Here is a 13111-nt window from a genome sequence, read left to right as displayed (position 1 = left end):
AAGGGAACGTCTGGACTTGCGAGAGTCAAAGATAAAATCCAAGATCCAGGCCTTTTATGACCTCTTGGGCACAGACATCAGCAGTGTGCAGAGGTTTACTTACTTTGGCAGCGACATTCATCTCTCTAGTGGCTCTTCTTATGAAGTCAGTAGATGGATTGGGAGAGCATGGTGGGTCATGAGATCGATATCTTTACAAAAGAACAAAGGTCTAGGTATTTATAGTCCTGATACCTCTTGTTTTTCTACATGGTTGGGAGAGATGGACGCTATTCAGTAACCTGAGACAGAGACTGGACTCCTTAGGTACTGTGTCTCTTCAGAGAATCCTTGGGCACCATTGGTTTGAGTTTGTGTCAAAAGAGTGGTTGCTCACAGAGTCCCGAATGAGGCACATTACCTGCATTGTGATGAAGTGTTAGTTATGGCACTATGGCCAAGCGGTGCAATTCCCCTAGGGTGATCCGGCTCACAGGATCCTCATTGTTGAGAACCCGAGTGGCTGGAACAGGCCAAGGGGACACCCATGTAACACCTGGCTGCGGCAGATAGATGGTTATTTCTGGAGGGTGGGACTGGACTGTGCTGTTTCGTTGTGTGGTGGGTGTGGCAACGTGCTGTAGCAGTGCATGCTCCCCAACCTGACCTGACCTGACCTGGAAAGTTACAAGCAAAACCAAATCTATCAAGCGGGCATATACCATAGCGTATTATAATTAATTGATGAGTATAGTTATCCTATTTTTATGGAATTATCAATAAGTGGGCTGAGGACAACTTTATATAATGATGCTGTCTTTTAGTTTGCTAGTATTGTCTTGATTTTAAGAATCTGGACATCTCACTAGAATGTTTTGCGGCTTTGGATAAATTTTTTTCATTCATATGTTATGGGCATTTTGAAAGCTTAAGTCTCAAGGAATATAACCACATCTGTGTCAAGTATAAATAATGTACTTTAATAAAAAAATATAAATATTGTAATTGGCTAATCTTAAGTGCATCATGCCACCATTTTGTAGCTTCAGTATTTTGTTAGTGACTTGTTAAGATGCCCTTCACTGTACACACCACCGTCAAATAAGCTCTGCTTGCTATAAGACCCAGCACAGCACTCAAGCTCTTTGCCTGCGATTATGGACTAAAACTGTGAATAATCTTAGTCTTAAACTTTTAGTGACTGATTTTTTGCTTATTGATTGATAGCATTGCACATCTCAGCTTTAGCGTTGTGTATCTGGTGAAAATCTCATTTTTTCATTAACGATCCCTGGTCATTTTTTTGTTCAGAGTTGGTTTACAGTTTAGCTCTTTGGTTTTTGATAAAAATTAAATCTTAGCATTTAGATATTGACTGTCATTACAGTTTTTCAAAAACAAATGAATGTCACAATTCATTTTACCACTTCCATGTGGCTACTCACAATCTACATTGCCAGAAGGCAAGTTGGAGATGAGAGGTTGGCTGGAACCAAAAAAAGCAAGTGGACCATGTGCATGTGGCAGCGTGGTCAAGTTGTTGGCATAACACATGAAATATTAATGATAAACACAAGGGTTAGCAAATAAGGCAAAAAAGAATTTTTGCAGAATTAGAATTTTGAGGCCAGGAAGAATTAAAACAGTGACATTGTAACAAATGTGTCACTTTTTTATATGATTTTAAAAGTGTGTTAAAGTCCAACTAAATAATTTTTAAAAAATAGATTGTAAGGTAAAGAAAAGTTTGTAGTTACCATATCAAATGAAAGATAAGCATTTTTTGTATTAATTCTTTTTTATTAAAAAATGTTTTTTCCATTAAAAGGTTGCTAGAAGCTGTAGCCCATCTGGATATAATGTAGGTAAACAGACCCTGAATAGCAAAGCAATTTATCATTTAAGATATTTGTCCCAATTTCCACAATGCCAATTTAACGTCATACATTGACCCAATAATGCATATCTTTAGAATGGAAGAGGAAACCAGAGTTGAGGTTGAAAACAGTATCACAGTTATAAGAATTGTTACTTGACATATCCATGTTGAGTACATAAGCTGGTCCCTGTCTGTTTCAAATTTGTGTGCTTCTGTGCACAAACAAATCTTTATAACACAGCTTTCACAGCCCTTTTGTTCAGTGTTTTTTAAGCTATGAGTCACATGATGTCTGAACTTGGGGCAGTTGAGTCAAGGTTTTCAATTGTCTGAATGAGAAGGGTCAGAAACAGCTTGTGGAATGCCTTGAAATGAGTTGCTGCTTGTAAGGATAAAACAATCCGACCAGATGATGACATTAACAGTTGTCTAAAGGAGACCCACTCTCCCCTAGAAGATGATCTGCAGCAATTCTCCAAGGCCCATCCCACCCAAAGGATGAAAATGAGGGGAAAATTGTCCAATGGGGAAGGACAACAATCGGTGGGATCCCCTGGATAATGCTATACAGCAATTGTGAGCTGTGAAGACGCTCAAAATTGGGTTGCAAGAAAAATTTTTAAGAATTCATCTCCCTTCAGACATGCATACTATTACTGTAACTGTACGGTTGGCAGCCTTTTTGCTTTCCTAAAGTGATTTTTCTTTTCTAATCATATAAAACCATATAATTTTACACAAACAAGTTTCCTTCATTTTTTGTTATTGGGTTCTGGCTCATGATTTACTGTCTGAATGGAGATTTATCCATTTTAAATTAGCTACAGATCACTTGTATAGTAACTGTCAACATATGCTGAAACCACTAGTGACATTGTGGTTCAGTAACTAAAATACAAAAAATTACTAAATTAAGCATTTTGTTATTGTTTTCTCAAAGCCATTTTCCTAATTTTTGCATATAAAGAGTAAATGGCCAGTTGAGCCATTTGCATTTATTTAATGTGGACCCACAAACGTCCAGTAGAACAGGCCTGGCCATCTTTTTGGCATGATTTTTCATCAACTATCATCCCCCATTCTAGCCATGTGTTTATAAAAAAACAACAACAACAATTGTAAATTGTAAGTAAAAAATGAATTTCCTACGTCTCATCCAATTATTTTCACCATAAAAAGACACATTTCTCCAAAAATATTTCCAGAATTTGTATATGCTGTCATTATTTCTCATGTCTCTATTTTCTCCTGTCTCATTTCCCAACAAATTATATCTGACCTAGCCACAGTACCTGTCAAAACAAGTAACAGAATAGTAAAAAAAAATGCTGTCTCTTGCCTTATATATACAGTACTTTCAACACTTTTCCTCAGTATTTGCGTGTGTCTGAACATCTCTTCAATAGCTCTGTCTTTCTCAAGTGTGTTCCCATAAAGCCTGCTTCTCAGACTATTTTCAAAGCACCTGTCTCGCCTCCTGTCTGGTTTTATACTTGTCCATGTTTGAAGGGGGCTCTCTCAGCTTGCACCTCTACTCCTCCTCGTGCATCTCACACTCGCACTTTCTTTGTTAATCACATTGCCAGAGCCAACCTAACCAATCACACCCAAGCCACAATGACCAATCAGATTGCTCTGAGGAACTGGACACACAGTCCTTAGTTTTTTATTATATAGTAGATTACAATCTTTTTTTTTGTTTATTGTGCTTACTTCCTATATTCTTTTTAACTCCTATTCCCTATTGGAATTATTTATAAAGGTCAAAGAAGTTTTCATAGAACAATATAAATATGCAATTTTAGAAAGCTAAGCCATTTCTGCCGCACATATGTCAATTTTACTGTTTCAGATAATATCTCAAAAATATTTATTTGTTGACTGACTTTTGTGGTAACACGGTGCTGCTAAGTGTGGCTGCTTTCCATCACCAGGGATCTAGTTGTATATTTTTGGTACTTTGCTCATTATTCCCTTGTCCACAATTTTTGAAGTTTGCACTTCATTCCTTTGACCTTATTGGTATTATCAAGGTATTCTACTTCCACCCATATTTCAAAGATGCGCACGATAGATTAATTTTTAATGAGAAATCAGCTGGATAATTGTGAATGTGTTCACGAGTGTGTCCTTAGAAGAGCAAACCATCCATGCTTTTTTTCATTTTACTTTATATCTGGCTCTCCATGAATCAGTAATGGAAAGAATGTATGCAGAAAATGGATATATTGGTTTATGCCATGTTAAATATCCCGCTCTTTGCTGATCCATTTATAACTGTGGCTTTATCTGGTTTGATGTGATATAGTTATTTAAATACATGCTAGCTATCACTATGGGAATTAAATCCCCTTTGAAATACAGTACAACCTTAGTTTCATTATTCTTCTGCTGGACTTTCTGAATTGTAAATGAAGTTAGAACTATTTGTCATAATAAGATATGAAGCACTATCCTTGATGCTGGGAGCTTACAAGCAGTCAGTAAGAGGAAACTCAGCTAAACTGACCATAGTGAACATTTTTAGTAAGAGTAAAACCTAATTGACACACATTTAGATAGATAGATAGCACAGCTTTCTTAAATTACCTTAGCCGGAGCAAGACTTGAGTCAGAAAATGGTATAAAAATTAAGGATGACATAAATGTGTGGAACTACTAGAGGTGAACTTGAGTAACTTCCAAAGGGCTGACCCTGTTTATGTGCTTTGACACTAGCATTGCAAAAGACCCATGAATTAAAAATCTAGTGACTTAATAAAAATGCATTTCCCATTAAGTGTACTTTATCTATCCTAAGTCCCTTCCCATAAATCATACCTAATGTCATGTGGCATGGTGTCAGATATTGATGTTGCATCCATTATTTGAGAAAGGGGTTAAAGGAATAGAAATGGGGTGAATGTAATTTTAGAGGAGGCAGGACACTAAATGATTGATCCCCTTGGAAGCATTTATCTTATTCTGAGAAGGCTTGAATTGTCATTTATTTTTCTGAAGGGTTTGACTAATTCATTTACATTCAAAGTCAAAGGGATCATGTTTGGGAAGAAAAAAAATGAATTCACTTTGTCCATCAGTTATGAATAATTAATTGAAATCTTGAACATGAATGATAGTCTAAGCATTTTAACCCCCCTAATCTTCCTAACTTTCATGTTATCTACATATGTTTAAGAGATTTGATGCAAAACAAGACATCTTGCCTTTCTTATAAACAAGTGTTCTGCACTTGAGCGTTTTCCTGTAACTTGACATAACCCCACTTTTTATTGAATCATTTATGTGATGAGCTTAACATTTTACATAATACATAGTAAAATGCCTTTAACACTGAAAGAGCTGATTTTGTTTTCAGTTTATATAGACAGTAATCTTAAAAACTGAAGTGTGATGCTTCTTTATAAATCAAAGTTGACTAACGCTGTGGATGAAAAGCAGTGTACATTTTGACTTCACTTGCTCTTCTAACCAGCACAGTACATCAACAGTAAACACAGTTTCACAGCTGTCCCCGTCACACAAGATTGCTGAAACAGAACAAGGCTCAGGCTAGGAAATACAGAAACTAAAAATAGTGAAGGATTCAACTCAATTAATGGAAGGTAGTGGCCAAGAAATGAAAAGAGAAAAGGGTTAGGGTAAACAGGTAAAGGACAAAATACAAAAAAATGGTCAGAGAATCGTTCATCATAGCCCAAACTCAAAACAAGAATCGTGATCAAAAAGATTAACAAAAGGTCCTAACTAATGTCTTTTTGGAAGCACACTGCTAATGCTAATAAGAAAAAATTGAAAGGGATTTGCGAAAGGGATCCAATACGTGGATGTTACGAGTTGTGTACCGCCATCTTTATTAGGTGGATTAAGACTGGGAATGGGCTGGGATTGGGCATAATGGTAACAAACAACAAGGCTGCAGCCATATTGTTTGCTATCTGATCTACTTCAGAAACTGTCACAAAATGGTGGCAACCACCCAAATAAACAGAACACAAAATGATGTCAGGATATCAAAATTATGTAAACAGTACAAAAACAATGTCCAATAGTACAAGATGTCCAAATGTGAGAATAAGAGATTTTTGAACCAAAATTACAACAGGAACCTTCAGAAATGACCAGCAAGAATATTTTTGTTACAGCACAAGGCTTCCGAATTATGCAGTGTTATAATTGGCAGATACACACAAAAAAATCTGATTAGAAAGAGAAGCAGTTATGGTCAGGAATAGGCCTAAGATCTGGAGCCAAAATATCATTATGAACCAAAATTTTTATAAACATTATGCCAACCGAAATTCACATAATGTGAAATTCACATACATTCTTGTTCCATATATTGTGTAAACACGCTTCAACATTTTTAGAGTAATATCCAGAAACTTAGACAAAGGACCCTTACACTCCTCCACTAGCTATGTGATGGAGTCATATTATGTGTTTCTGACTTTTACATGGTACCAGCTGGGTGCTATCCTGAAAAAATATGTAAAATAACTATGTGGAAAAAAATACCAATAAATACTAAAATGTAAAGATGTGCAAAAAATACATTAATAAATTGCACATGCGTCATTAGTCTTTAAAATGGTAACATGGATCTTTTTACACTTTTATGCTTAAAAAGGGAGGTTTCTAATCATGTTCTTCATGGCCTTGAACTGCTGAGAGTTCAACAAACACTTGATTCTGCTGATTTCACTGCTAGATGTTGAAGGCAATTTTCTGTGGTGTTGAGATGCATATTTTCTTTCTGGGTCCCACCCAGTGACTATTGGAGCTGTTGAACTAAAGGAGATGAAATGATTCAATTGGACCTTTTCTCCTAAAGTTCATAAAGTCCAACGTTGAGACAAGCAAAAAGTTTTAAAGTCTTATCAGCATCAGAGAGACCACACCTAATCACAGCTCTAAAAATGGAATTTGGGTATTCAGTTTATAAATGATGACTTTGCTGGCTCTTTCTGAAATTCATTCTAGAACAGATTACATGTTTTGAATCTTCAAATCCTAGATAGGGCAATAATATAACAATAACTGACAGGCTGTCCTCATACTAGACCAAGTAATTCACCGCATTAACTGACCACTCTCAAATTCTTATAATTCCATTTCTGGCACAATTTAGTTTGAAAAGAAGAATATTTGCTTCTATCCCATAATTATATTTAGTATTTTAGGAGTTTGTGACAAAATAAATGTGTCATTTCATAAATATGAATTAAATTATTGGTAAACTGATCATAAATCTGAATGGTGCATAACATAAATGGATCCTTGGCTACATTTCCACAGACAGCCTCTTCTTATTTTATTCTAATTGAAAAAAATGTTCTAACATCCTTTCCCCCTCCCATATTTAAACAGAAAAAAATACATAAAACCCTGAAATTTGATCTCTGAGGCACAATTGCACCATCCATTTGCAATCTGTAATAATCAGAGTAAATGTTCACAAAGGCTTTTTCCTCACATAGCAGCCCAACTCTGTTTTTTTCAACTATAGACCAGCTTATATTAGCCTCAAGGTTTTTGGGAGCATTATAAATAGTGATCTTGCCATTTTCATTTTTCAGGTCATCATTGTCTCTGACTCAAGGTCATCAGAACCTCATTGGCATTCGAATAGTTGCCTTTTTGCAGTGTTTTTCATATAGAGAATTTCCAAGCATCAGCTTGCCCATTCTAATTTATCAGCAAAATGCATCTCTGGTTAGTTCTCACTGAATTTTCCACTTATCTCACTTTACTCCTTCGCCGTGCTGCCTTTCTAGTGCACCACAATGTCCTATACCGGTAATGGTAACCTGTTATACAAGGGAAATTTGTTAGATCCAAACTTACACTGATGCTTTTACTTCATAATCATTCTCCATAAAACAAATCATATTTGTTGCAGATGGAACTATTGTGATTAAATTTGCATTAGGTCCACATGAATCTACCAGTATTAGGACAATGTTTTAGCATTTGTAGTTTATTATAAAAAGTTGACATATCTTACTTTTTATATAAGCTTTTTTGCTAATTAAATACATTCTTTTTAGCATTATGCTATTCACTTTGAGAAAGTATTGATGGTTTCCATTTTATTATTAGCAATAATGATTGGAATAAATATTACCCAGATTTAATAAGCTTAATTATGAAAACGGAAACACTAAAGTTAAAGTCTGTCTTTGTGCTAAAATATTAAATTCATAACAATTTTAGAGCATAAACAGCATGATTATCACAAAATAAAAAAATGAGAAAGACAAAAATAATGTATAATGGATACAACTAACATCTGACATTCAGAAAGCTGATATTTATTCTAATGTGGAATACAATGTTACATACAGTATATGCAACAGATATAACTGACCCACAGTAAATGTAGATGCAGTTTTTAAACTCTTTGTCTGATTCTGTGCTCTACATACTGTAACTTCTGGAATACAGTATTATGTCTAAACGTATCTCTCTAACGGTGCCAGTCTTTTAGCAGACGGCTTTGCTAAATGCCAATTGTTTTGCTCATTCCCGGTAAACAATGCAGTAAACTCTTTTTCTTCTTAATAGCTATGTTTCACCTGGCAAGATTGTAGCTTGTTGTGTCATTTATCTCCATTTGGTGTGTGTCAATTTATAACTTCTACAATTACAAGAAAATGATGCCAAAAGCTTTAACTTGTGGCAGTTCTTCACTGTGCTACATCTAGTTGTGCAGATTCATAATGGTGTAATTTAGAAAAAGTGAGCTGAATCAATTACCATGATGATCTTACAAAAAAAAAGATATGGAATACAAGTTGGGTCAGCGAGACACATTAAAGACATCATACATCTTGCCAGTTCTAGCTCACCTGCTCTCATCTGTCTGGTTTGCCATCTCTGGTTTAGTAAGTAGTCTGGTGCAGTCTGAAAGATCCATTTAATACTTTAGTTTTGCATTCTAAAATGTTTTGAACTAAAGAAAATGTCTGGAGGAAAGCATTTAATAGGAGTTATTTAGAATTATACAATTGCAGAACTGTCTCTCTACTGTATTTATTTTTAAATGATAAAACTTCTTGTGTTGCAAAGCCTGATTTGGAAAGCATTCCCAGTAACACGGCACACAATGCAAGTATATAAATACTAAGAGATAGCATGTGTAAATGTACTAGACCACTAAATGGTATATTTGGAATTATACATCCTTGGTTTATGAAATATAAATATGAAATATATATACAGTGCATCCGGAAAGTATTCACAGCGCATCACTTTTTCCACATTTTGTTATGTTACAGCCTTATTCCAAAATGGATTAAATTCATTTTTTTCCTCAGAATTCTACACACAACACCCTATAATGACAATGTGAAGAAAGTTTACTTGAGGTTTTTGCAAATTTATTAAAAATAAAAAAACTGATAAATCCCATGTACATAAGTATTCACAGCCTTTGCTCAATACTTTGTCGATGCACCTTTGGCAGCAATTACAGCCTCAAGTCTTTTTGAATATGATGCCACAAGCTTGGCACACCTATCCTTGGCCAGTTTCGCCCATTCCTCTTTGCAGCACCACTCAAGCTCCATCAGGTTGGATGGGAAACGTCGGTGCAGAGCCATTTTAAGATCTCTCCAGAGATGTTCAATAGGATTCAAGTCTGGGCTCTGGCTGGGCCACTCAAGGACATTCACAGAGTTGTCCTGAAGCCACTCCTTTGATATCTTGGCTGTGTGCTTAGGGTCGTTGTCCTGGTGAAAGATTAACTGTCGCCCCAGTCTGAGGTCAAGAGCGCTCTGGAGCAGGTTTTCATCCAGGATGTCTTGTACATTGCTGCAGTCATCTTTCCCTTTATCCTGACTAGTCTCCCAGTTCCTGCCACTGAAAAACATCCCCACAGCATAATACTGCCACCACCATGCTTCACTGTAGGGATGGTATTGGCCTGGTGATGAGCGGTGCTTGGTTTCCTCCAAACGTGACACCTGGCATTCACACCAAAGAGTTCAAGTTTCTTTCTCATGGTCTGAGAGTCCTTCAGGTGCCTTTTGGCAAACTCCAGGCGGGCTGCCATGTGCCTTTTACTAAGGAGTGTCTTCTGTCTGGCCACTCAACCATACAGGCCTGATTGGTGGATTGCTGCAGAGATGTTTGTCCTTCTGGAAGGTTCTCCTCTCTCCACAGAGGACCTCTGGAGCTCTGACAGAGTGACCATCGGGTTCTTGGTCACCTCCCTGACTAAGGCTCTTCTCCCCCGATCGCTCAGTTTAGATGGCCGGTTAGCACTAGGAAGAGTCCTGGTGGTTTTGAACTTCTTCCACTTATGGATGATGGAGGCCACTATGCTCATTGGGACCTTCAAAGCAGCAGAAATTTTTCTGTAACCTTCCCAAGATTTGTGCCTTGAGACAATCCTGTCTCGGAGGTCTACAGACAATTCCTATGACTTCATGCTTGGTTTGTGCTCTGACATGAACTGTCAACTGTGGGACCTTATATAGACAGGTGTGTGCCTTTCCAAATCATGTCCAGTCAACTGAATGTACCACAAGTGGACTCCAATTAGGCTGCAGAAACATCTCAAGGATGATCAGGGGAAACAGGATGCACCTGAGCTCAATTTTGAGCTTCATGGCAAAGGCTGTGAATACTTATGTACTTGTGCTTTCTCAGTTTTTTTTATTTTTAATATATTTGCAAAAATCTCAAGTAAACTTTTTTCACGTTGTCATTATGGGGTGTTGTGTGTAGAATTTTGAGTTAAAAAATGAATTTAATCCATTTTGGAATAATGCTGTAACATAACAAAATGTGGAAAAAGTGATGCGCTGTGAATACTTTCCGGATGCACTGTATATATATATATATATATATATATATATATATATAATGTATGTGTGTGTGTGTGTTTGTATAGTGAAGAGGAACCTAGTGATGTTGCAGTCACTGATGTCCTCCCTCAACAGGATAATGTTGTAAGAAGTGGTGGTTGTGACACTGACTTCAGTAATCAGCCAGTCCTCCCAGGTAGTACATGACAATAGCCTCCTGCTGGGGGGTCTGAGAATTGCAGGCTAGATAGAAACCAGAGGCCAGACAAGTGCTGGTGGAATGATCTCAGGGCTTGTCAGACTTCCAGTTTGTATTAGATTGCCACCTGAAGCATTCCCAGCCCTCCCCTTAAATGTGTCTCTGCACACTTGCCTGGGTGAAATCTAGAGATGGGAGCCAGGAGAAGGAGAAGACTCCTCATCTAGAGAGGAGTTTGGCTTGCATTCTTTGTAAGAGGAGTCGAGAGACACAGATTTAGGAATGAAGCACTTTGAAAACATTTGTTAGATATGTGTATTGATTACTTAAATCCTCTACTTGTTACATTTTTTGTAATTAATAAAATCCTAATTTTCATGCTGTGTTCTTTTCTTGGCTATTTTCTTGGTTTGGGAAGGTATGGGAGGGCTAAAACATGTACCCCCAGTTCTTACTATTTTTTTTTTTGTATGAATAGTGCAGTTTTGCAGTGTCAAATGATGACACCAGTGTTATCAGGTAGTTCATGGCTACAGTTATGTGCATAGGATTACAAGTTTTGTTGGACTGAACGGCCTGTTCTTTGACTAAATTGTTTGATATCTATATCTTGCTTTCATGGCTTGGTCACTTTCAACCCTATGATTACCGGCTTTCACTCAGACATGAACTTCCTCTAACAGCTCAACCCAGAGTCCTCAGATTCCTGTAAAGGTCTGGCTTTCCCAATGTCATTTTCTTGTTTCTTACTGTCTTCTTCAAGATGGGTGGGAATATACTGGCCACACATACTTGAACTGGACTGGTCTGACAACAAGGTGATGTTGTACAAGATGAGCCTACGCAGACTGTACATCCTAAGGTGTCTCTGGTCCTTTGGTATATCCAGCAAGGTGCTGGAAATGTTCTGTCAGTCAGAAATAGCCAGTGTGGTGGTTGCAAGGGGCGGGGATGCAACTTGAGCTCAAAAGATACACACTGCCTTAACAAACCTATCAAGAAAGCCTTGGCGGACCCTGGACACAATGGAAGGTGTTGTGGAAAAAAATGATGGTGGCAAAACTGGGTGCCATCATTAAAAATCTTCCCCATTCTCCCAAGGAGGCGTTCTCTTGGAGCACTTTTAGCCACTGGCTTATTCCACAACAGTGTGCTAAGAAGCATCTCTAGGGGTCTTTTCTGCCTGAAGCTATCAGGCATTCAATGCTTATTCCCTGTTGATACTCTTTTCAGTTCAGTTTGCAGTTTCTGCAAAATAAACATTTATTTATTAATTGATTGATTGTATTATTTGGATTAATTGATTGATTGTATTATTTGTCCTATGTTTCTGCTGCTGTATACATTTAAATTTCCCCTTGAGATCAGTAAAGGTTATCTAATCTAATTAATAAAAAAAAAAGTGGCATGGAAGAAATCTTTAATACAGTATTTAAAGAAATCTTAAATTTTCAGTCAGAATTACCAATTTGCTGTGTTTCATTCTTCCACTGTTCATCTCTCTCATATGGAGGTTATCCCTTTTGCCTCCAGAATAATCAGACTTTTTATTTCACTTCTGGGAATCATTTTACTAATAAATGTATATGGCCATGGTAAAGTATGAGCTTAATGGTCTAGGTTCTTGAAAGACATTATCTCCTCATCTGTTTAAGAGCGCAGACAAAAATTCTCCAGCCAGCTACTAATATGTCCCCCAGTAGTAGTGGACCAATGGACACATTCAGCACAACCTCTCCCAGTATCCCGATTTTCATACATGGCACTAGCACATATTTAGTCATTCACACTACATCTTACGATGCACCAGTAAACAGTATGGCATTGCACCATCAGTTTTCCCCTGTCTATAACCAAACTAAACACAACTTCTGTGGAAAACTCCAGTACTGAGATTGTTATGCATGTTATATAAAACAAGCTAATTAGATTCTTAGTTAAATGAAGATCTTTAACTCCCTGCACTTGAGTCTCTTATTACTGTTCTTGGGAAATTGCAAGATAAAAATAATTCAGTGCTTCAAGTGCTTTTTTCCCCCATCAGCTTCACTCGACCAGCCTATTATTAGATGTTATAGACTCATATACATAGAAGACAAAAATTCCACTAGTAACATAAAATAACCCACTTTATCTATATCTGTGTCAAAGGGAGCTGGAGCCTCCCCTAGCAACATTGTGCGTAGGGCAGTGCAGACCCTACATTTCCGTTCACACAGGGTCCATTTCTTCTTCTCTTCT

At 37.1% G+C, this 13111-nt stretch overlaps 1 protein-coding gene across 1 annotated transcript in view; it reads left to right on the top strand.

Annotated features, from left to right (window-relative positions):
• The window catches only part of csmd2 (CUB and Sushi multiple domains 2), a 991046-nt gene that overhangs the window by 554856 nt on the left and 423079 nt on the right, over positions 1 to 13111 (top strand). The gene's annotated exons all lie outside the window — the stretch shown is intronic.

The sequence above is a fragment of the Erpetoichthys calabaricus genome, chromosome 14 (genome assembly GCF_900747795.2).
Source record: "Erpetoichthys calabaricus chromosome 14, fErpCal1.3, whole genome shotgun sequence".
Classification (NCBI taxonomy): domain Eukaryota; kingdom Metazoa; phylum Chordata; class Cladistia; order Polypteriformes; family Polypteridae; genus Erpetoichthys; species Erpetoichthys calabaricus.
This window is presented reverse-complemented; position numbering and strand designations above follow the sequence as displayed.